The sequence below is a fragment of the Cervus canadensis genome, chromosome 16, assembly GCF_019320065.1.
Source record: "Cervus canadensis isolate Bull #8, Minnesota chromosome 16, ASM1932006v1, whole genome shotgun sequence".
NCBI classification, from domain to species: Eukaryota; Metazoa; Chordata; class Mammalia; order Artiodactyla; family Cervidae; genus Cervus; species Cervus canadensis.
In genome coordinates, this window is record NC_057401.1 from 29,148,142 (window position 1) to 29,172,344 (window position 24,203).

A 24,203-nucleotide genomic window follows, 5' to 3' on the forward strand; every position below is an offset into this window, starting at 1 on the left:
TTGAGATGCTATGGACTGTAGTCTGCCAGGCTCCTTTGTCCATGGGATTCTCCAGCCAAGAACACTAGAGTGGGTTGCCATTTCATATCTGCTAAGATGGTTCAAATACTTAAACAGTAAAATTCTGTTAGAATTTACATATATTTTTATTGATTTTTATCTGAATCAAGAGAACCAGATTGTAGCTTATTAATAATGCACTCCTCTAACAAGACCTCCAAACTTAAAGTGTGAGTTCAAAACAACCTTGTAAAAACTAATAGATGCCATTTATGTGCACTAAGTCTTGCCTCTGATTTTATAAAATCCTTTTTCCAATGGCATCATTCATATAAAAGAAACATGAAACTTTTTTCTTCTTCTCCTTTCCACATTTGCAGTAACAATTCACTTTTAGTTATTAATATTACAATACAGAAAGTATAATTCTCCAAACAATGGAGTGGCTACTGTGGCTGGAAAAACATGAGAATTTGCTCAAAAAGAATTAGCCACCAAAGCAAATAAACTGGCTTTGAACTATAAAAGCTGCCCACAAAAACTTGCTGGGCTTTTTGACCTTGTTTTCCTTTGGGTAAACAGAATTCAAGGACATGAATACAAACTATTGCTGACATAAAGTTCTTAGACTTTACTTTCTGAACCCTTTCTTTCTGCTTCTGAGCTGATGTTACCACTCCAGAGGATAAGTAATAATCTGATACAAACCTTCAAGGTCACTTTCATCCAGCTCAAATACATTTTTAGGTTATTTTGACAGAGCAGCAGGAGGCTACATATTCTTTTACCTTTCTGGCAAAATTTTATATTTTAAGTGGTTTATATATTTAATTTTTTATTCTTTGAAACAAAGAACTGGGGAGTAAAGTTAGCCATGGACTTCAAAATCATAGAATAGTTATGGTTTTAGACCATGTCACAAAAGCCTTTTATATAGATTCTCTCCCAGACAGACAACAGAAGGAAAAGGTAACCTTGCTTATAGCTATAAAGAACTAATCTGAGTTTTCATTGTTTCTGGGTTTGAAGACCTCATTGCCTCTGGATTGATTAGTTCTTATAAATAATTCTATACGATTTTGTTTTGCTTTACAGTACTTCCTACACAATTATTTCTGTATCTTGATTCAGTGGTTTGACACTTAGTACTCACATATTTGAAGAATGAATGAACAAGTGAAAAAATGTATATAGGGAAATATTTAAGAAAAATCACAACCATATCAGTATAAAATATGTAATGGCATTTGAAAATAACTATTTAATCAGAAAACAGGTAGGTCTTACTGTTGTTACCTCTCTGTTTTAACAGTGGATATAGAAATACCAGATGTTTTTTATTTAGCTCACTGTGGAGGCCTGAAAATAATTATTTCCTCTGTTGAGGGCCTTGAAGACCTGTGGCCAAGAAAACAAATTCAGTCCCTTATATGACTAGTGGAAACACATTTAATGGTACATGTGTCAACAATGTAACTTAGGAGAAATACCAGCTTAGCAGGTGACAAACATGACGATGCCATATTGCATGATGCACTTTCCAAAACACAAACTGAAAAATCTATATTATGGAGACAGGAACTCACCATGTTTCAAGTCAGTGATTTGAAGAAAATTTAACAGTTAAGTTAAAAGTAAGCAAAAACTGAACCATATCCAGATCATATCTATGTATTACTTGCATAATAGGTTCACCCTATAAGCAAATCAGAAAGACAGACCATTTTAATGAAATGCATAGTGGCATGTTGGGTTCCAAGACATATAAAGGTCTCTTCAACTGTCGCCTTCAACAGTCCTATTCAGGAAATATTCCATTCTCTGTCCCTTCCTCATAACTTATTAAGAATATGCTTTGGGGGTGATGAGATGCCATAACACAGGCCACAAGCTTTTTCTATCCACAATTTATTGGAATTCAACCATAGTGGTTTCTGATCTATTGTTGAAAATAATAGTTCTTGTCAATCTGTGTTACTTAATTGTTGAGTTGTCACTGTATCATCAGAGATTTGAAATAAGACTAAGGGTATATTGAAACATGAGAAGTCCAACTCAATAAATAAGTGATTTTCTTTGGGGGTCTATGAAAATTCACACCAAATTCCAACCAAACTTCTTAATAACATCGTGTACAAAGAAAAATAAGTTTTCAGTTCAATTTCAAATTGTTCATTATTAGTACATTTGGTACAATTGATTTTTGTATTTTGACTTTGTATCTGGTGCCTTGCTAAATTCACATTTTAATTCTAACAACCTACTGTTGATTCTTTGTAGCTTCTTCAAAAACAATAATGTCATCTGTGAACAGCTAAGTGCTCTATTACTTTCTCTCCATTTTGTAGGTATTTTTTTTTTTTAATTTACTTCCTTCTTTATTTGCCTTGTTGCACTAATTAGGACCTCCAATATGATGTTAAATAAGAGTGATGGTGAGAGTAAGCATACTTTCCTGTTTCCCAATCTTGGAACTAATTCAGTCTTTCACAATTAAGTATCATGTTAGCCATATTTTCTGGGTTGATGCTTTCTCTATTGGGTTTAAAACAATAAATTATTCCCAGTTTATTAAGAATTTCAACACAAACAGATGTTGACTTTTGTAAAATATTTTTTCTGTATAAATACAATCATATGGATTTTCTTCTTTAGTTGCTGATGTATTTATTGATAACATTGATTTTGAATGTTGAACCAGCCTTGCATTCCCAGGATAAATCCCACTCAATCTTGGTGTTGTAATATTTTTAAGTTGTTGAATTTAATTTGAAATGTTGTGGAGGATTTTCACATCTGTGATCATGAGAAATATCAGTCTACAGTTTTCTTTCCTTGTAATGCCTTTGTTTTGTTCAAAAAGTAATTCTGACTTCATAAGATGAATCAAGAAGTGCTCTCACACCTCTTCTGTGTTCTAGAAGAGTTTGTGTAAAATTGACATTATTTCCTCCTTGAATTTTTAGTATAGGTTTTTAATATCTGAATCAATTCCACTCCACTAAACACAATTTAAAGTCAACAATTTCATGTAAACCAACAATATAAACATTTTGGATCAGAAATGCTGTGACAACCATTTTTTTTTTTTGGATAAGAATTCTCAATGATTTAAAGATGTTACTTCTTAAATTGACTTTTGGATTTGTCTATTTTGTAATAGAATTTTACAAGTAATTTGACAAGCTGATTTGAAGTTTGTGTGAACCAAAACTAATCAAAGTATTGCTAAAGAAGGATAAGAATATAGTATGTGAAATAGCAATGTTTATTTCAAAACTGTATATAATTAAGTCAGTGTGGTATTGGCATAAAATAAACAAAATGATTAGCATAAATAAATTGAGAGGATAGAAACAGACACCTAGATATAAGGATATGAAAATATGAGACAAATGACAGAAGTGGATTATAACTCCACGAGAAAAGGTTGAGCCCTTAAAAATTTATAGCTAGGACCACTGAAGATAAGAAAATATAAGAAAGTAAAATTTAATTCTTACTTTCTGCTCTTTATAATATAAAGTTAATTTCTAGTGGGTTAAAGACTAATGTGAAAGGAAAACTTTAAAATTTAAAGAAACCATAGTAGAATGGGCTTCCTTTGTGGCTCAGCAGGTAAAGAATCCTCCTGCAATGCAGGAGACCTGGGTTCGATCCTTGGGCTGGGAAGATCTCCTGGAGAAGGGAAAGGCTACCCACTTGAGTATTCTGGCCTGGAGAATTCCATGAACTGTATAGTCCATAGGGCCGCAAAGAGTTGGACACAACTGAGTGTCTTTCCCTTCACTTTCATAGTAGAATACCCATGACCTTGATGTAGGAAAATATTTATTAAATTAGATACAAGGAAAAAATTCTAACAAAGAAAGTAGGTTGATCACCCTAAGATTAATAATTTCTGTTAATCAAAAGAAATAAAGTAAAAAAAAATACTGAGTGAAATTGAGACAAGTTACTTGCAGCATAAAACTAACAAAGAAATAGTATAGTCATAATATACAAAAGACTATAAATTGATAAAATGGCCAATAAAAAATCATCAAAAATAAGACATTCCCCAAAATAGTGAATATAAATAAATACTAAAAAAGAAAGTGCACATCCTCAGTAATAATCACATACATTTAAAATTAGACTACAGTGAGACATCTTTTTATATCCACTAAATTGTCAAAAATTAAGAAGCCAAATATTATTAAGTATTAGAGTGTAATGAGGATGTATCAACAGGAACTCATGTATATTACCTATGGGAAAGCAAACTGCTATGACATTTTTGAAAAATAATAGGCACTACCTTCTAAAGTGGAATGTTTTAGTCTCAAAACATTTTTCTCCCAGAAAAAAATGTTTGCACCTAAGTACCAGAATACATATATATATATATTCCAGAAAATATATACAAGAATCTCAGAGAAACAATATTAATTATAATTGCAAAACAGCAGAAACTGAAATGCCCCTCAGCATCAACAGTTGAATGAGTATATTATGCCATACTCAGTTGGTTGAACACTATAGAATGAATTTACAGCTACACATAAAGTCACAAAAATTGTAGAAATACAATACTGACAGAATAAACAAATCCTAGAAGACAATATATGATAACATTATTTTTTATAAAGCTCAAGTGGTTTAGGGATTCATACATAGTAGAAAAACTATATTTAATGGCAAGGTAAAGATAATATTCAGGATAGTGGTTGTAGCAAGGTTTTGTGATAGGAGAGGAATACATGAGCCTTCACTGACTCTGATTTCATACTTGAGCACTTTATTATTATTCTATGTAATTAACCTATTTCACACATATATTCTTTAGTTTATATTAATTATATAACTTAACAGTTTTTAAAGATTAAATAAGATTATGAGTGTATGTGTGTCTATGCATTTTAGAAGATTTAGTTGTTCTCTCAATATATGATTTAATCCTAGATGGCTCAACGGGTAAAGACCCACCTGCAACGCAGGAGACACAGGAGATATAGGTTCAATCTCTGAGTCAGGAAGATCCCCTGGCGAAGAAAATGGCAACCGCTCCAGTATTCTTTCCTGAAAATCCCATGGACAGAAGAGCCTGGTGGGCTACAGTCCAAAAGGGTTGCAGAGTCAGACCCATCTGAGCAACTAAATACACACATATGCAGAGGGAGTGAGCATATGGCCAGACTTCCCAGATTCCTCCAACTTAATTTATCTCAATAAATCATGTTCAGAGATAATACTGAGTGATGAGAAAAAAAGTTCCATCTGGGTTAAGGCTCAATGACGACAATACGACACTCTAGCACTGCACCACTCCTGCTAAGAGATCCAGTTCTTCAGCCTGCTCTAGCTTGGTATCTTTAGGACTTCTGTTTTCTATGGTTAAGATAAAAAGCCAGACAGAAAGCTTTATCACCAAGAAAGAGCTCAGTCTTTTTGTCTCTCCAGTCCCTCCCACAAAAAGAGCAAATAGAAGACCATGTAAGTTTAAAATTCTGAAGGTAAGCCCAGTGTATTCCATAATCCTACAAACTCTCCACTGGAAAAAAAGTTAAGTCATAAAGAATAAAAGAGAAAAAGAAACTGTGCTTGACTGGTTGCTGAAATTCTTCTATTTTTTTGACCCTTTGAAGTTCAAGGCGTATTTTTAGCTTTCAGATAAATTTGTACAACTGGATAAAGATAAAATGATAGTATAATCCATCTTGTGAGACAAATAATTTTTTCAAAACTGTCCGATTTTTCTAGAAATATTTTGAGTAATCTGTTGACATTCCTGTGGTCAAATTATTATGGCAATAAATACGGTGCAAATGATATATTAAGTTGTGTGAAGCAGCTACTTCCAAGAAATGTTTTTACTATGTCCTTGTAAAAACAAGTAGAGACATCCCTGAACATCCTATCACAGTCTATACTCAAAATTTTCATCCATATCAACTGTACAATTATAGCAATCTTAATAAGCATGTGATAGTTTCAACAAACTAGGAGAAAATCTTGTGAGAATTACTGTGGGATATATCTTGACTAAAAGATTATTGAGCCATAACCTGCTAGTCCAGTGTTACAACAGAGATAGGACACAGAGCAATAAGTAAAAGGTAACTCAATTTAATGGGCTTCCTGGGTGGCTCAGTGGTAAAGAATCTGCCTGCCAAACAGGAAATACACATTCAATCCCTGGGTCAGGAAGATCTGGAGAGGAAAATAGCAACACCCTCCAGTATTCTTGCCTGGGAAATCCCATGGACAGAGGAGCCTGGCAGACTATAGTCCAAGAGGGTGCAGAAGAGCCAGACATGACTTAGCAACTAAATAACACCTCAACTTATGTCTTAAATCATTTGAATACCATTAAGTGGATATAGAGTAAGTGCCCCTAAATATGAATGAGTTCTATTTTTTGAAATATATTTATTCTTAATTAGAGGATAATTAATTTACAATATTGTGTTGGTTTCTGCCATACATCAACATGAATCAGTCATAGGTATACATATGGTCCATCTGTCTTATACCTCCCTCCCACCTCCTACCACATTCCACCTCTCCAAGTTGTCAGAGCACTGGGTTTGAGCTCCCTGCATCATACAGCAAATTCCCACTGGCTGTCTATTTTACCTATGGTAAAGTGTATGCTTCAATGCTATTTTCTCAATTCATTCCACCCTCTCCTTCCCCCTCTGGGTCCACAAGTCTCTTCTCTGTGTCTGAATCTCCTTTGTTGCCCTGCAATTAGGTTCATCAGTACCATCTTTCTAGATTCCATATATGTGCATTCATATACAATATTTGTTTTTCTCTTTCTGACTTACTTCACTCTGTGTAATAGGCTCTAGGTTCATCTGCCTCCTTAGAATTGACTCAAATACATTTCTTTTTATAGCTGAATGATGCTATATGTACCTCAACTTCTTTATCCATTCATCTGTCAATGGACATCCACATTACTTCTATGTTCTCACTATTGTAAATAGTGCTGCAATGAAAACTCAGGTATATGTGTCTTTTTCAATTATGGTTTCCTCAGGGTTTATGCCCAGTAGTGGGATTGCTGGGTCATATGGTAATTTTATTTACAGTTTTTTAAGGAATCTCCATACTGTCTTCCATAGTGGCTGTATCAACTTACATTCCCACCAAGAGTGCAAGAGGGTCCCTTTTTCTCCGCACCCTCTCCAATATTTGTTTGTAGATTTTTTGATGATGGCCATACTGACTGGTGTGAGGTGATACCTCATTGTCGTTTTAATTTGCATTTCTGTAATAATGACCAACCAGTCCATCCTGAAGATAAGTCCTGGGTGTTCATTGGAAGGACTGATGCTGAAGCTGAAATTTCAATACTTTGGCCACCTCATGAGAAGAGTTGACTCATTGGAAAAGACCCTGATGCTGGGAGGGGTTGGGGGCAGGAGGAGAAGGGGACGACAGAGGATGAGATGGCTGGATGGCATCACCGACTCGATGGGCATGAGTTTGAGTAAACTCCGGGAGTTTGTGATGGACAGGGAGGCCCGGCGTGCTGCGATTCATGGGGTTGCAAAGAGTCGGACACGACTGAGCGACTGAACTGAACTGAACTGAATAATGACCAATGATGAGTATTTTTCATGTGTTTGTTAGCCATCTGTGTATCTTCTTTGGAGAAGTGTCTGTTTAGATCTTCTGCCCACTTTTTGATTGGGTCGTTTGTTTTTCTGGTATTGAGCTGCTTATATATTTTGGAGATTAATCCTTTGTCAATTGTTTCATTTGCTATTATTTTATCCCATTCTGAGCATTATCTTTTCATGTTGTTTATAGTTTTTTTGCTGTGTAAAAGTTTTTAAAAATATAGAATGCTTCATAAATTTGCATGTTATCCTTGTCTAAGGGCCATGCTAATCTTTTCTACATCATTCCAATTTTAGTACATGTGCTGCCAAAGTGAGCACAAATGAGTTCCATTCTGAGTGTGCATTTGTAGGTCCAGAAAAGCTAGCCTAGGTACCCAACACAAATATAATCAGCTATATAGTACTTTACTGTAAGAGGTTTACAGTACTATTCACAAATACATGAAAAATAAAAAATAAAGAAAACATTTTTAATCTTACAGTGTACTATCTTGAAAAGTACAGTAGTACAGTACTGCATAAAGCTGGCATATAGGGGCTGGCATTAAGTGAACTGGCAGGAAGAGTTACTGACTGGAGTAGAGAGAGGCAGTGGGAGAAGGTGGAGCTGAAGGATACCACACAATAGGAGATGTGGGGCAAGCTGCAGTTTCACTCACGCCTATATTAATGGCAGAGATTCTGGTTCCCTGCTGGATTCAATTTTATCTAACATCTTGAAAAGACAGTCCAGTGATGCCTAGGTATCACTGGGTATCGTTTTTTTCTCATCATAGATAACATGGTACCACAGGATTGCATTCCAAATGGCTGCTACAATCTTTGTGTACCATTCTATGTTCAGGTCCCATGCCTCAAAAGTTAACAGTGCCTCCTCAAATAGAAGTAACTTACTTGATTGGACATGTGAATGAACATTTGCATCTTTGAAAGTCTGCAACTTGAAAGTTTGCATGTAGGAGACTTCAAGTACTTCACAGCGACACTAATTTAGAAACTCCTTTTCCTGCCCGTAAGCATTCCTTATATATAGCTACTACTTTCATACTAGTTTCCAATAAAGGAAGGAAGGAAGAAAAGGACAAAGAAAGGAAGGGAGGAAATGTGAGAGAAAGAAAAAAAAAATAAAGAGAAATTCTTTAAGTCTTGATCAGCCTGGTTTTCTACCTCCTCTTTCTCTCTCTTTCTGCTAGGTAGGTTGCTCCTAAAAGGGAGGGGAATGGAAAAAAAAAATACTGAGTTCACAAGGCCAGTAGTAGAGGGAACACTGTGGACAAATTTAAGTTAAAAATTTTTATAAGAATACTTCCATATATTCTTGCCATCTAAACAAATTTACCTAAATCAGTTGTTCTCAAACTTGGCTGCAAATTTGAGACACTGAAGGGGCTTTCATGTTTCCTTCATTGATGAAGGATAATTTTACTGATTATAGAATTCTAGGTTGATGAGTTTCTTAACATTTTAAATATTTTATCCCACTTTCTTCTTGCTTGCACAGCTTGTGATAAGAGGTCTTCTATAATTTTTATCCTGCTTCTCTATATTTAAGGTGGTTTATTACTTCTGACATCTCTCAGGATGTTCTCTTTGCTTTTGGTTTTTTGCATTTTGAATAGCATACACCTACATATATATTTTTTGGGTTATTCTGTTTGACTGTAAATCTCTGGATCCATTTCTTTTTCCAGATACAGGGCAAGTGAATTTCCCTGTAACTCCAATCTTCTAATTGTTGTTCAGTTGCTCAGCTGTGTCCGACTCTTTGTGATCCCATGGACTGCAGCACGCCAGGTTTCCCTGTCCTTCACCAATTCCTAAAGTTTGCTCAAACTCACATCCTTTGAGTCAGTGATCTCATCCAACGATCTCATCCTCTGTCATCCCCTTCTCCTGGCTTCAATCATTCCCAGCATCAGGGTCTTTTCCAATGAGTCAGTTCTTCGCATCAGGTGGTCAAAGTATTGGAGCTTCAGCTTCAGTATGGTCCTTCCAATGAATATTCAGAACTGATTTCCTTTAGAATTGACTGATTTGATTTCCTTGTAGTCCAAGGGACTCTCAAGAGTCTTCTCCAACACCACAGTTAAAAGCATCAATTCTTTGGTGCTCAGCCTTCATTATGGTCCAGCTCTCACATCCATACATGTCTACTAGAAAAACCACAGCTTTGACTAGATGGATCTTTGTTGCCAAAATAATGTCTCTGCTTTTTAACATGCTAAGTTTGTCACAGTTTTTCTTCCAAGGACCAAGCATCTTTTAATTTTGTGGCTGCAGTCACCATTCTCTGTGATTTTGGAAACCCCCCCCCAAAAAAATAAAGTGTCTCACTGTTTCCATTGTTTCCCCATCTATTTGCTATGAATGATGGGACCAGATGCCATAATCTTAGTTTTTTGAATGTTGAACTTTAAGCCAGCTTTTTCACTCTCCTCTTTCACTTTCATTAAGAGGCTCTTTAGTTCTTCTTCACTTTCTGCCATAAGAGCAGTGTCATCTGCATATCTGAGGTTATTGATATTTCTCCTGGCAATTTTGATTCCTGCTTCTGCCTCAACCAGCCTGGCATTTCACATGATGTCCTCTGCATATACATTAAATAAGCAGGGTGACAATATACAGCCTTGATGTACTCTTTCTCAATTTGGAACAAATCCTTGTTCCATGTCTGTTTCTAATTGTTGCTTCTTAACCTGCATACAGATTTCTCAGGAGGCAGGTAAGGTGGTCTGGTATTCCCATCTCTTGAAGAATTTTTCACAGTTTGCTGTGATCCACACAGTCAAAGGCTTTAGTGTAGTCAATGAATCAGATGTTTTTCTGGAATTCTCTTGCTTTTTTGATGATCCAACAGGTGTTGACAACTTGATCTCTGGCTCCTCTGCCTTTTCTAAACCCAGTTTGAATACCTGAAAGTTTTCAGTTCATATACTGTTGAACCCTGGCTTGGAAAATTTTGAGCATTACTTTGCTAATATGTGAAATTAGTGCAATTGTGCGGTAGTTTGAATGTTCTTTGACATTGACCTTCTTTGGGATTGGAATGAAAAGTGACCATTCCCAGTCCCAGCCACTGCTGAGTTTTCCAAATTTGTAGGCATGTTGAGTGCAGCACTTTAACAGCATCATCTTTTAGGATTTGAAATAACTCAGCTGGAATTACTTAGCCTTCTAACAGGTTCAGCAAAATCATTGATTTTTAGCCTATCCAGATTTTTTCTTGTTGTAAGGTCAGGAACGATGACTTCCAAGATGTTTTACATGTCAGGGCGGGAAGTTTTAAAGGGTTTTAAAAATTCAACTGGACTAGGTTGTTGCCACGAATTGTTTTTTACTACTCCCGTTATTGTAATGTGCAGCCAGTATTAACAGCCACTTCCTTAGATTTTTAGACCTTGAAACATTTCTAAATTATGTCATTATTCAAGATCACCTGATAACTTACAAAATAATTCTAAATATTAATACTTCTATTTATGACAAATTTTACATAGCATATCCTTTTAGTAGACATTTTAAATGATGAGCATTCTTAAATCTGAGACCATGTTTGTGGCACATCTAGCCTTGAACCTGCATATCAGAACTAATCTATACCATACAGAACCTCATTCCCGTGGGACAGAGAGCTTCTGAATCAGTCACATTTTCCATACTGAGCTCCGTTACTATCCAAGAGAACTTCTAAATCCATATAAGAAAACATCAAGGCCTATACTCATAGATCCATTACCTCAAGTCCTGCGGACTTTACTTCTGTTCCTTTTAAAATATAGGGTTGCCTCCTTTGTCTTACCTGATCCCAACAATACTTAATAATATTGTTCAGTCTGTCCTTGACAATATATCCTTCCATCGCTAATACTCCCTTGGCATTTCTCCTTCCTCTTGTCTCTTCCTTCTTATTTGCCTTCATGGGTTCCTATTCCTTTACTATCTCCTAATTGTTTGTATATTTCAGTTTTCCTTTTGTTCAGTTCTTTTTTGTGTTCTATATACTTCCCATGGATGATTTCTTCCATATTTTTGGCTTCAGTTATCATCCATCAGTGAAACCAAAGAACTATTCCTCCACTTTCTCTAAGAAGACATATATATTAGTATGTTTTTCTACTATTCTGATTATATGTATTATGATTTGAAGATACATAACTTGATTCTTTTTTATTTAATTATACAGTGAGTTAAAATATATTATTTTTGCCCAAGTTTAAAATAACCATCAGATTCAAAAGGGTCCTGCCACCAAGAAAAGACTGAATATCACTGTCTAGGCAAGTGATATACTACTTTTTACTGACTGACTGAATTTTAATCATCTATTTACTGCTCCACTGCAAAAAATATAAAAGATAATATGTATAGTTAGAGGATAACTAACTACAAGTTATTGCCAATTACTTGTTTTTCTTTTTGGTACAAATATCCAGTCTCCTACGCTATATATTATAGTAATCTCCTTCACCTCTGCATAAAGACTTGAGTGTCTTCTCTAGAATAACTCCCTGAGAACAATGAACATCAAACTGGATTAGCAAAAAGATTATGGTGACCTAGAATCATCTGCATTTACAAACTGCCCAGATGATTCTGTTACAAAGCATAGTAGCTTAGTCTGATTCAGTGTTGAAGACCTAGTAGTTACTGATAGTCACTTATTTATTAAATGATTCTTCTCCAAACAGCTATGACACATAGAAAAGGATGAGAGTTTTCTAATAAGGAAGATGATTTTTTATTATTTTGCTTTGGCTTTTATTTCCTATTCAGTAATTTGACTTTGGATGCAAATAGGGGAAGGCAATGGCAACCCACTCCAGTATTCTTACCTGGAGAATTCCACAGATAGAGGAGTCTGGGGGGCTATAGTCCATGGGGTCACAAAAAGTCAAACATGACTGAGCGACTAATACACAGGATAACTTTCTTTAATTAATGGAATTATTATCCCTCAATTTTCTTTGACAGTCATTATTTTAAAAGGCATAGAAAAACTACATATAAACAATGGTCTATAAATCTTCCAAAATTCTCATTAACTTATAGCACTTTTTCCTTTTTATGAAAGAAAAATATATTCATGATTACTCATCATAAACCATAAGACTATCTATTATCTATGACTCACAACACTTCTTTCCATTTTTTCTGAGTAAACAGTCACATTTCCATCATTAAACATCTTGCAAGTCATGACTGTACTCATATAGAAAAGTGAGTTAAGCTGATCCGGAGGGCACACATTTTTGAGAGGGGAAATGTGAAATAGCCTTAAATTTAGTCCTTAAGCACAGTACAATATTTAGTGAGCCATTATTTTCACAGTTCATCACAATGAGTAGCTTTGCCTTATTTGCTTTATAGGGAACATTTTATCCACTCCATAAAGATCTTTTTTCCCTCCTCTCTTCTTTAAGCAAGAGTTGATGATTAAACATTGAACTTTAATGAGCGTCAGAATATCCTAGTTCACTGAGATTAGAAGCTGCCATTTGCCATCATTCTGCTAGCTCAGGAAAACTTTTCTAACACTCTCTAGCAAAATATACTGCTACTGCTTTGACTTTCATTCACCAAATAACTCCATTAATTACCAGCAACCAGACTTCTTTGTGATGTTTTGTGCACCTGGTTTGCAGACGGGATGTAGTAACAGAAGCCGACAGAGCACACCCAGACTGGAGTACAGGCCAGAATGTTGGCTACTCTCAACTAATTTTATGTGTCTGTGGAAAACAGAGCTTTGAATTTCAACCAGCTGAAGTTACTGTTTGCTGTTACCCTGTTCAAAATTAGCATTTTTATGTACAAATTCCGAAAAAGAAAAGTGAATTTTCAAGATGTTGATCAAGACATCATTTAATTTCAGTCGTATTCCAAAAGCTACGAATTCATAAATTGGAATAAAAACCACAGAGATCAAAGCCTCCCAATGATCTGGAGCTTTCTCATTGACTTTGCATGTGAACAGCATAATATCTATCTAGTAATAATTTCACAGTAAAAGCTGAGGGCTCCTCTGGAAAAGTAAACCAAAAAAAATTGCCTTAATAGTCTTCATTCTTATTTACCATTAATGTCTGTATCAGTTCAAGGACTTGAAAGGTCTCCTTAAAATAAGTCTTAAAATGTCTTCTCTGCATGTGGTATGAGCTGCACGTCTGTAATATGACCAATAAACACTTAGGGGGAAAGAATGATGCCTTGTTTTCATGTGAAATCAGACTCTCTGCACTCTTATTTCTCTCACATTAACATGGTTTGCCATATTCAGGATCCGTTTTCTTATAAGGAACTAGCCATAGAAGCCTGTCCTTGGGACTTGCTTACCTGGGGTCTCTCTAGTAAGGCCTCCAGATAAATCTGACAATGGTGTTTTTGTGAACTGTCCCAGGATAGGGTTTGTAGGATGAGAGGTGCAAGTTCTGCACAGAGGTGTAGGAAAAGTACTTTTTCAGCTTTCTAACCTTTTACCGAGGGGGTAACACTGGACTGAAGATGCAGATGAGAGACAGATCATGGCATAATTCCTCAAAGATATCCAGCACAAAGTTGAGTTGAAAATGATGACCGCATGCCCTTTTCAGGTACATTACAAAAATCCTCACATCAACTTCAGCACTTCAAAATAAAATCCAAAAGGATACAGGAACTCTTAGACTTTATATGCCATCTCTTGACCCCCATGGGCCTCAATATAGTGAGATCTAGGATCATGAAAACCATCCCAAGGCTGATCTTATAGCCACTATGTGGCATCCCAAAGAACTATCAGAGTGTTCCCATAATAACAACAAACCATTTGATCCAAATTTTTGTTACTTCCCATAATGTCATCATGAAGAATGAAATGAGGTTATTAAGGGAGACTGATTTCATAGGAGTTCTGGTGGACATGTTGAATTATTTAAAACTTAAGAAAACTAAAATGTTTAAATGCTTTCTCTCATAGATATGGCTACTTCACTTTAAAATTAAATAGTTTAGCAGAAAAAAGATTTACTACTCTAAACTTTCTACCTATAGAAGTTTGCTTGACTACACAACAAAATGAAATCTATAGCATTTCCTCTAATATTGACCTCATCACTTAAAAAATAACAAGCATTTTTCTTCTAGAGAACAGACTTTGATAGAAATGTCAAAGATTTTTGCTAACATTATCTTTTAATCTTAGTCTTTGCAGCAATTATTCCCAGACCTTATTGTGGTTTCCTGCACAAAATTATACCCTTAAGCATAGCAGACTTACATTTACTACAGACTCAGGACAATAAAAAGTCAGCAGCAGGAGAAAATATGTTTTATATGTTCAGTTAACTTTACACAGAACTGGAAAATATTGGCAAGTGGCATTTAATTATGTTACTCTAGTTTCTTTAATATATCTCAAAAATTTCCAATCCTAGAAATTATTAATTTCTAGTCATTTAGAGATAGAATTACTACTTCTATTGTTACTTAAACTCTTCAAATAAATCTCTGTATTTATGACTTAAACATTTCTCCTGTATTCAATGTTGTAATATTGTCACTCTATTTTTAACTTACATTATCTTCAAACATAAAATGATGGAAAATTTATTTGAGATGCCTAAAAATATAAATAAACTAAACATGAGCACTCCTTACATATTTAGCATAGATTTGGTCATTATATTTCTTTAGTATTCAAATCAGTGATCTTTCCATGATGATAGAGCATTCACACATTAGTCATATATTATTAATACAATCTTCCAAATTACTTTAAAATTCAGTTCAGTTCAGCTCAGTCACTCAGACAAGTCCAACTCTTTGCAACCCCAGGGACTGCAGCACACCAGGCTTCCCTGTCCATCACCAACTCCCGGAGCTTACTCAAACTCATGTCCATCAGTGACGCCATCCAACCGTCTCATGCTCTGTCGTCCCCTTCTCCTCCCTCCTTCAATCTTTCCCAGCATCAGGGTCTTTTCAATAAGTCAGTTCTTCACATCAGGTGACCAAAGTATCAGAGTTTCTGCTTCAGCATCAGTCTTTTCAATGAATATTCAGGATTTATTTCCTTTAGGATTGAATGGTTTGATCTCCATGCAGTCCAAGGGACTCTCAAGAGTCTTCTCCAACACCACAGTTCAAAAGCATCAACTCTTCGGCGCTCAGCTTTCTTAATAGTCCAACTCTCACATCCATATTATGACCACTGGAAAAACCATAGCCTTGACTAGGCAGACCTTTTTTGGCAACGTAATGTCTCTGCTTTTTAATATGCTGTCTAGGTTGGTCATAGCTTTTCTTCCAAGGAGCAAGCATCTTTTAATTTCATAGCTGCAGTCACCATTAGGCCACTTAAAACAACAGACATTTATTTTCTTATACTTTCTGTGGGTTAGAAATTAGGGTGGCTTCACTGAGTGGTTTTGGCTCAGGTTCTCTTGTGAGTTTGCAGTTTAATTAGTCAGCCAGGGCCATGGTCACCTGAACACTCACCTGGGGCTGGAGGATCAGCTTCCAAGATGGCTCACTCTTATGCTTACTGACAAGAGGCCTCAGTTTCTCACTGATTCTTGGCAGGAAGGCTCTGGTTTTTGACACATGGGCTTCTCCATAGGACTTCTTGAGTGTCCTTATGACATGGCAGCTGACTTTCTCCAAAGCAAGTCATATAAGAAAGCAAAAGGAAGTCCCAATGTCTTTTATCACCTAACTTCAGCAGTTATATTGCAATGTTCCCACAATATTCTAGAGTTTACACAAATAACCTCTATTTAACATGAGAGGGGACTATACTAGAGTGTAAATACAGGAGACAAAGATTATTGAGATGAACTACAACAATATAGTCCAGCAAAGAAGGAAAACACAGTGCAAGAAAGAATGCTCCTGCTGCTGCTAAGTTGCTTCAGTCATGTCCGACCCCATAGACAGCAGCCTAACAGGCTCCTCCGTCTCTGAGATTCTCCAGGCAAGAACACTGGAGTGGGCCACCATTGCAAGAAAGAATCCCTATACACAAAAGATGGACTGCAGTGTTCTCATAAACAGTAAGAATTTTATAACATGACAAGCTGGCACATTTTTAGCATTTAAATATTTCTGGGACTATGCACAAAACTACTCATTCTTTAAATAAAGCCCAAATGCAAGTGACCAAAGTCACACAGAATTCTAGAACATAGACCTGCCTTTTATTTATTTATCTTAATTTCATTTATCTTAAAACTTTCAGTAATTGGAAAATCAAATAGGAAAAGGAGTACGTCAAGGCTGTATATTTTCATCCTGCTTATTTAACTTATATGCAGAGTACATCATGAGAAACTCGGCTGGAAGAAGCACAAGCTGGAATCAAGATTGCTGGGAGAAATATCAATAACCTCATATATGCAGACAACACCACCCTTATGGCAGAAAGTGAAGAAGAACTAAAGAGCCTCTTGATGAAAGTGAAGGAGGAGAGTGAAAAAGTTGGCTTAAAGCTCAACATTCAGAAAACTAAGATCATGGCATCCAGTCCCATCACTTCATGGCAAATAGATGGGGAAACAGTGGAAACAGTGTGAGACTTTATTTTTGGGAGCTCCAAAATCACTGCAGATGGTGATTGCAACCATGAAATTAAAAGATGTTTACTCCTTGGAAGGAAAGTTATGACCAACCTAGATAGCATATTAAAAAGCAGAGATATTACTTTGCCAACAAAGGTCCATCTAGTCAAGGCTATGGTTTTTCCAGTGGTCATGTATGGATGTGAGAGTTGGACTATGAAGAAAGCTGAGCACTGAAGAATTGATGCTTTTGAACTGTGATGTTGGAGAAGACTCTTGAGAGTCCCTTGGACTGCAAGGAGATCCAACCAGTCCATCCTAAAGGAAATCAGTCCTGGGTGTTCATTGGAAGGACTGATGCTGAAGCTGAAAACTCCAATACTTTGGCCACCTCATGCAAAGAGCTGACTCATTGGAAAAGACTCTGATACAGGGAGGGATTGGGGGCAGGAGGAGAAGGGGACAACAGAGAATGAGGTGGCTGGATGGCATCACCGACTCGATGGACATGGGTTTGGTAGATTCCGGGAGTTTGTGATGGACAGGGAGGCCTGGCGTGCTGCAATTCATGGGGTCGCAAAGAGTCGGACACAACTGAGCAACTGAACTGAGCTCAATTTCTGCTTAGGTTTCCTAATTCCCCTAAACTCCCTCTAAACACTAAGAAGACACAAAATAGCATGTATCAGAGAGACCTCAGGACATTTTGCAAACACAAAATAAATTCAAATGATAGAAACAGTAAGTTGTTACCATTTGAATCGTAAGCAGACCCTGGTACAGCCTGTGGCTGCACAACTAAAAGTAGGACTTGTAAACCATAACCTGAATTTGTAAGTATATAAGTGAAACCTCTGCTAGAAATGCCATATGTGTACCCTCCATGTAATAGAGACCATAAGGAGGTATAAACAAAAAGCATTTTTGTAGTTTCTCCATGTCCTGTTAGATAACTGACATTGATCCTACTTCTTTCTTGACAAGAAATATTCAAAGGAAATGTCATGGAACTTGGACTGGTTTTATTTTCTCAGGATTGACTTTCTGGTTACATTGAAGAACACTTACTGACAGTGACAATGTCCTTTGTTGGAATTAAACAACCACCTCTCACCATCCAAGAAATAAGGGTGAGAAACATATGATTAGTGAGGTCAAGTACTTTATTATCCAAAGACCAGGAAGCATATAGCCTTAAATTGGAGATGGATAGGATTTCCCTGTAGCTCAGACAGTAAAGAACCTGCCTGCGATACAGGAGACCTGGGTTAGATCCCTGGGTTGGGAAGATCCTCTGGAGAAGGGAATGGCAATCCATTCCAGTATTCTTGCCTGGACAAACCATGGACAGAGGACCCTGGCAGGCTACAGCCTGTGGGGTTGCAAAGAGTCAGACTCGACTGAGCGACTAACACTACCACTAGAGATAGATATCAAGCCGAAGGGAAACACAGTAAATCTAAGAGCAAAAGATGGTAACTGAGCCCAGGATAATGAAAAGACTTGAAGGGAATGAGTTGAAAGTGAGGAGAAACAGCAGCATTGATAAGCTGAAGTTACATGAACAATGAAATACTATAAAACTGCAGGTGAGGAAAATGCAAAAATAAGAAAAAGAAAATCAAGAGTATAAGAGAAGAAAGAGGCAAAAAGAGCTTTATTAGAATTTACATCCAGCACAGCAGCTATAAGAAACATACTGCAGAATACCAAGTACACGAGGAGAGATACTCTTATTTACACACAGACAGCAGTGCAGAGGCAGAAGAGACTCTTGGGGTTATAGCTGGCTAGGGAGTCAAAACTGAGGATGGAGTTAGAGATAAACTCAGGTTTGTATTTGGGGGTGTTCAGCCTCATCTAGAAGGACATCTTGCAGGGATGTGTTGAGGGCATGTTTAGGAAAAGGCTAGGGTGTAGGAAGAGGTTGGCAGGTACCGAAGGAGCTGGGGTAAAGTTTGGCCCCCAAGAAGCATCGAGTCCAACTCTTTGTGATCCTATGGACAGTAGGCTGCTTGGTCCTCTGTCCATGGGATTCTCCAGAGAAGAACACTGGAGTAGGTTGCCATTTTCTCCTCCAGAGGATTTTACTAACCCAGGGATTGAACTTGCGTTTCACTGTATAGTCCATGGGGTCGCAAAGAGTCGGACAGGACTGAACGATTTTCACTTTCACTTTACTTTACCCCTAGCACCACCTGGGAAACCCCCAAGGAGCATCAAGCATCACAGATGGAACCAAGCAGGTTGGAGAAGAGGTCCTAGGCACAATTCATAGATTTTACTCTTCTAATATTTACTCCTGTAGACACAATGACAGAGCTCCATTACCAAATTCATCCGATGGCACAGAGCAGCGTATCACAAGAAGATGACCCACAAATCAAGAAATCATGAATCAAACATTATCAATCACAAAAGAGACTATGGGACTCATAATGCCAAGATGATTTTATTAAAATCCTGAATTTGCAAAGTTCCAGATATGGAGTTACATTAAATGAACATAGCATATTACCAGGCACTCTAGGGATTCTAATGAGCTACATTTTCACTTGTATTTCTCACTTTCATATGACTTGAAAATTATGAGAAAAAAATTAACTCTGCCCTTGGGCATTTTCAGTAGGTGGCTGAAAAAAATATGAGTGGGGGATTAACCATGTAGCAATCAAGGATGTGGCTCAAAATATAAAGGTGGAATAAATTGAAGAGCCAAGTAACTCTATAAATCTGTGGTTCTAATGACCACATAAGAGCATCAGTTTATACAAACAGTGCACTCTTAATCTTCTGAAGTACTTCCACATATTTTCCATATTCCATTTCATAGCGTCACAACTGTCCTGGAGTAAGTTAGGTAGGTGTATCTGCTTCTTTAGCTGGGAAGTAGATACAAAGAGGATAAATGATTTATTTTATCTGGTACATGACAGAGCCATGTACAAGTCCCCTGAGTCACAGTCTGATTTTTGTCTCCTGTAGACCAGAGTTTTAGCAACTTGAATACAAGTCACTGGGAGTCTTGAACTATAGATTCTGATGTTGTAGGTCCAGAGTAGTTCCACACATTGAGCATTTCTAATAAGTTCCCGGGTGACATTGATGCTGCTGGTCTGTAGTTTATGCCAGAGTGTATCTAATTCAATAATTTTCTTAGCAGCTGCACATCAATTGTTTCTTTTTAAAGAAAAAACAGGAATTCAAGAGCCCTGACCCTGAAGATTCAGTACACAGAACTCTGACATCAGTATTTTTTAAAATTCCACTTAGGATTTTGTTTCATAACCAGGGCTTAGAACTTTTGCACACTAAGAAGTCACAGCACCTGTAATGTACATTTTTAAAACTTAAAGTGAATATTTTCATTGCAATTATGCTGATTATAGTTCTATCTTAATACATAAGAGAACTGTTTCATAGTTTATAGAATACAGAACTTCATTTCTTTCAAATTTCTCTCTCCCATCTTTTGATCTTCTGTTTCTCTAGTTCCCAAATTACAAAATATCATAACACTCTATAATGTCATAAGATGTCAGTTTCACTCATTTTTGTTTAAAATAACATCACTTACAAATTTCAATCCACATTTTCTTTGATCTTTTAAGATGTCTATGTTTCTTGGAGAATTTATTGTCAGGTACAATCTTCATTATAAGGCACATTTTAGAGGTCTGTACAGAGATAAGGAGGAAGTGTTCAAGATACAAAATTGTTTCAATAATTACATTTTGGAAGGGCAAAAAATCTAACAGCTGAATGACAAAGAGATGGCAACCTGACTGCCACAATTAAGTTTCCCAAGTGAGCACAGGGCAAAGGCAGATTGAGATAAGAGCAGGCACTGATAGAAGGCGTGAAGGATGATGTGCCATGCTGGTCTTGCATGTGGCCTCTGGAACTTTGATAATCGAGCAAGTTATCTTCCAGATTTTATACTCATTGGTCTGAGGGGCAGGTTAAGAACCATCTAAAGATATGCACCATGTTCTTGTAAGGATGACCTTGATTTTCAAATTATTAAACTCAACTATAACCCATGTTTACTCCTCAAAATAAAGCAAACAAGGGTGGTGGCCACAGGGTGTAGGATTCTAGAACAGTTCAGGGTATTGTGAGTTCTTTCCACCTCAACAGCCACCAGCCACAATCTCAATTTCTTCCTGTTATTGCTTTGGGTCCTTTTTGAGGTCCCTAGAGCAGGAATACGTTCTCAGATGACACTGTTCTTAATGTCTGCAAGTTTTTCACAATATATCCCCAATCAAAAGAAACATGAGCAGTTCTATTCATTAAGAAGTTAGGTCCTAATAACTTGTAAGCCCTTACCTCCCAATAATTCAGTGACTGTTGAATGCAGCACAACTTCTCAAACCTTAAAATCAATTTGATGAGACACTGTTACCTTCATTTAGTGTTCTCAGGTGATTCTGACATGGTCCTTGCTCTTCATCACAGAAAACCTAGCTTCATAACAATATGACATAAACCAATGGGACATAGCAATCTAGTGTTCAAACTGTTCAATCATGTAGGGTCCAAAACAGATTACTGTGTTCCCCTTGAAATTTTAAAATACTTAATTATGCCCCTGTACATCTTCTATAGCATCCTACAATGCCTTAGAACAAAATTTGGGAATGATGGCACCCAAGTTTGAAGTCCAAGACCCAGATTTCTAGTCCTGGCTATTGAGTCTTCTGGTCATGTCTTATGGGTGAAGTTTCTTAATTACACTAAGCTGAGCTTCAGTTTCTTCATTTCAAAATAGAAACAATTTTCAGTGTTCTCAGGGTGAACATGGGCAAAAATACTTTGTATGTAGAAATGCTAAAGATGTGGAATGTCCTCTTAAAAGTGAGTTGGTATAATATACTGAGTTTTAAACTTACTTTCTTGAATATATTGACAGAATCTCTTGTTCAAATAAAACATCCCTAAAATGCAAAACACATTTGAGATTCCACACATAGATGTTCCACTGAAAAGGTGTGCTGTCATTTTCCTCAGACCCGTTCTTCATCTTCATGCTGTGTTGTTTTCCAAGTGGGATAGACACCCACTATATTTCCTAGACTTTCTTTCTTTCCATTTCAGAGGGAGCATCCAAGGTATTCCCCCAGCTCAGTCTCCCGGGAGCATCTTCAATAGTCCCGTTTTTCAAGGCTCCATAAATGGTCCCCTTGTACCAGGTTCTCATTCCTATCATATGGCCTCATCTCTCCTCCCAAATACCCTCCAGGCCTGTGAGTTACGGTGGATTCCTGCAATTGCTCATCTTGGAGTTGTCTCAACTTCCCTGAGTTGCTCTCTCAAGCTCCTCTAGACTGTAACTAACTTTCTGCATTAAATTTTCTACATCAAATTTCCTGCTGTTGGTCTTCTTTTCATGAGTGGTCTCTGACTGATATGAAGGTGTGAATATAGCCCAGAGACCTGACTCTTGGCCCCAGGTTTCCTGACATAGTCTTCTTTGGGCATATTGGAAAAACATCTTAGGGCTCCTTCCTGACTATATCACTAAATAGCTGTGTAATCTTGGCCAAGTCATGGGACACCTCTGAACCCCTTTCCTCACTTTGTCAGAATCATACTTACCTTGATCTCTTAAAATAAATGAAAAATATTTGAGGATGATTTAAAATATACTCGGATGAAGGATTTATATTTCAATATTAAAAAGATTTTCATTTCCCAGGACCCAAAAAATATACCTCATCTTCTCATCCATAACATGGGCCTAATTTTGAAGGAAATTCTGAACTATTCTTTTAAACAGTAAGATTAAATTAGGATTAGTGAACTTCTATCAACTGTAGCAAATTACAACAGATCTTGGTTACAGCTACTGGTTCAGTTACTATTCTGATCTTAGTGTTTATGCCCAACAACCCACATTGGTATTGTGTTCATTCCTTTTTGTTTTGTGGCTTCAGCACTTCAAGAGTGCTTTCAGGCACTCCAAATGCAAATTTTAGGTTCATGTACTCAGACATAATTACCTTTGGTTGCAAGGAGGATGCATACATGACAGGACATGGAATTAGACAATTATGGTTTGAGAATTCTTGATCCAAATAGAAAAGTTTAAATGTATATGTTTGTAAATAATTGTGGCCTAGTGTGCATCATAGGTTTTGATTTTCTTTTAAAAAACTTTTAAGTTTCACTTTCTGGTTTGCTGTAACATCACTTCTGTCTGGAAGAAAGAAGACATTTGGGTCAGTGTCACTATCACACATAGCCTGATTCATGACTGACAGTACTGACTAAGCATTCTATAGCAATATTGAATACATTGTGTTGTGATTGCCTCTTTACTTGTCTGCCTGGTCCCTAGGCTATTATAAACTTGGAAGGGAGCAGGGTTGAGTCTTTTTAACATGCCTTTCTAATGCCAGAACAGTTGCCTGGAACACAGGTACTTTTCAAAACACATGAGATGTATTAATGAATGCAAGGCTGGGTGAAGACCAAATGATGCCCTCAGCCTAGTCCAACAATGATGCCCCTTCAGCCCTTCCATTCCTCAAAATAAAGAGCAGAAAGATCATTTACACAAGTCAGTTGGTGAGTTGAATGCTAGCCAGACTCATCAGCTATGTTTATATTGGTTGTAAGTGAAACACTCAAGCTACGAGATGGAAACAAATGTGATATCTGACAACAGCTTCAAACCAAACTTTTAACTTTAGTCACTCATCGTGACAGAACATGTTTAATAATAGAGATTAAAGTAAAACTGGCGATATTCCCCTAAACCTATACTGAAGTCAAAGGGGGCAGTGACATAGTTAAGGGCAATATAGCTAGGATGAAGAGAAACCTGTGGCACTCCCCCTCCTTGGTGCACCTGCTCACTTTGATGAATGGTTAGTCCAAGGCAGACTGAATGGCAGATAATGCAGAGTTGATTCATGGTAGAGAAAGTCTCCTTTACATATTTCCCATCTGATTTTCCTAAAATACCTTAAGCCTCGGCTCACAGTTCCATTCTATGACTTCTTTCTTCACATGTCTATCCCCTTTCCCAATCCTATGACATCATGCC

At 36.9% G+C, this 24,203-nt stretch overlaps 1 long non-coding RNA gene and 1 other non-coding gene across 2 annotated transcripts; one reads left to right on the plus strand and one right to left on the minus strand.

The window, feature by feature from the left end:
- The first annotated feature begins 3,662 nt into the window (after window positions 1-3,662).
- LOC122454222 lies at window positions 3,663-23,182 on the plus strand. The gene is made up of 4 exons (XR_006273345.1): window positions 3,663-3,797; window positions 17,988-17,994; window positions 21,808-21,813; window positions 23,171-23,182. It is a non-coding gene; the product is annotated as an uncharacterized LOC122454222 (long non-coding RNA).
- LOC122454704 lies at window positions 7,828-7,934 on the minus strand. Its single transcript, XR_006273509.1, has one exon. It is a non-coding gene; the product is annotated as a U6 spliceosomal RNA (small nuclear RNA).
- Window positions 23,183-24,203: the final 1,021 nt, after the last annotated feature.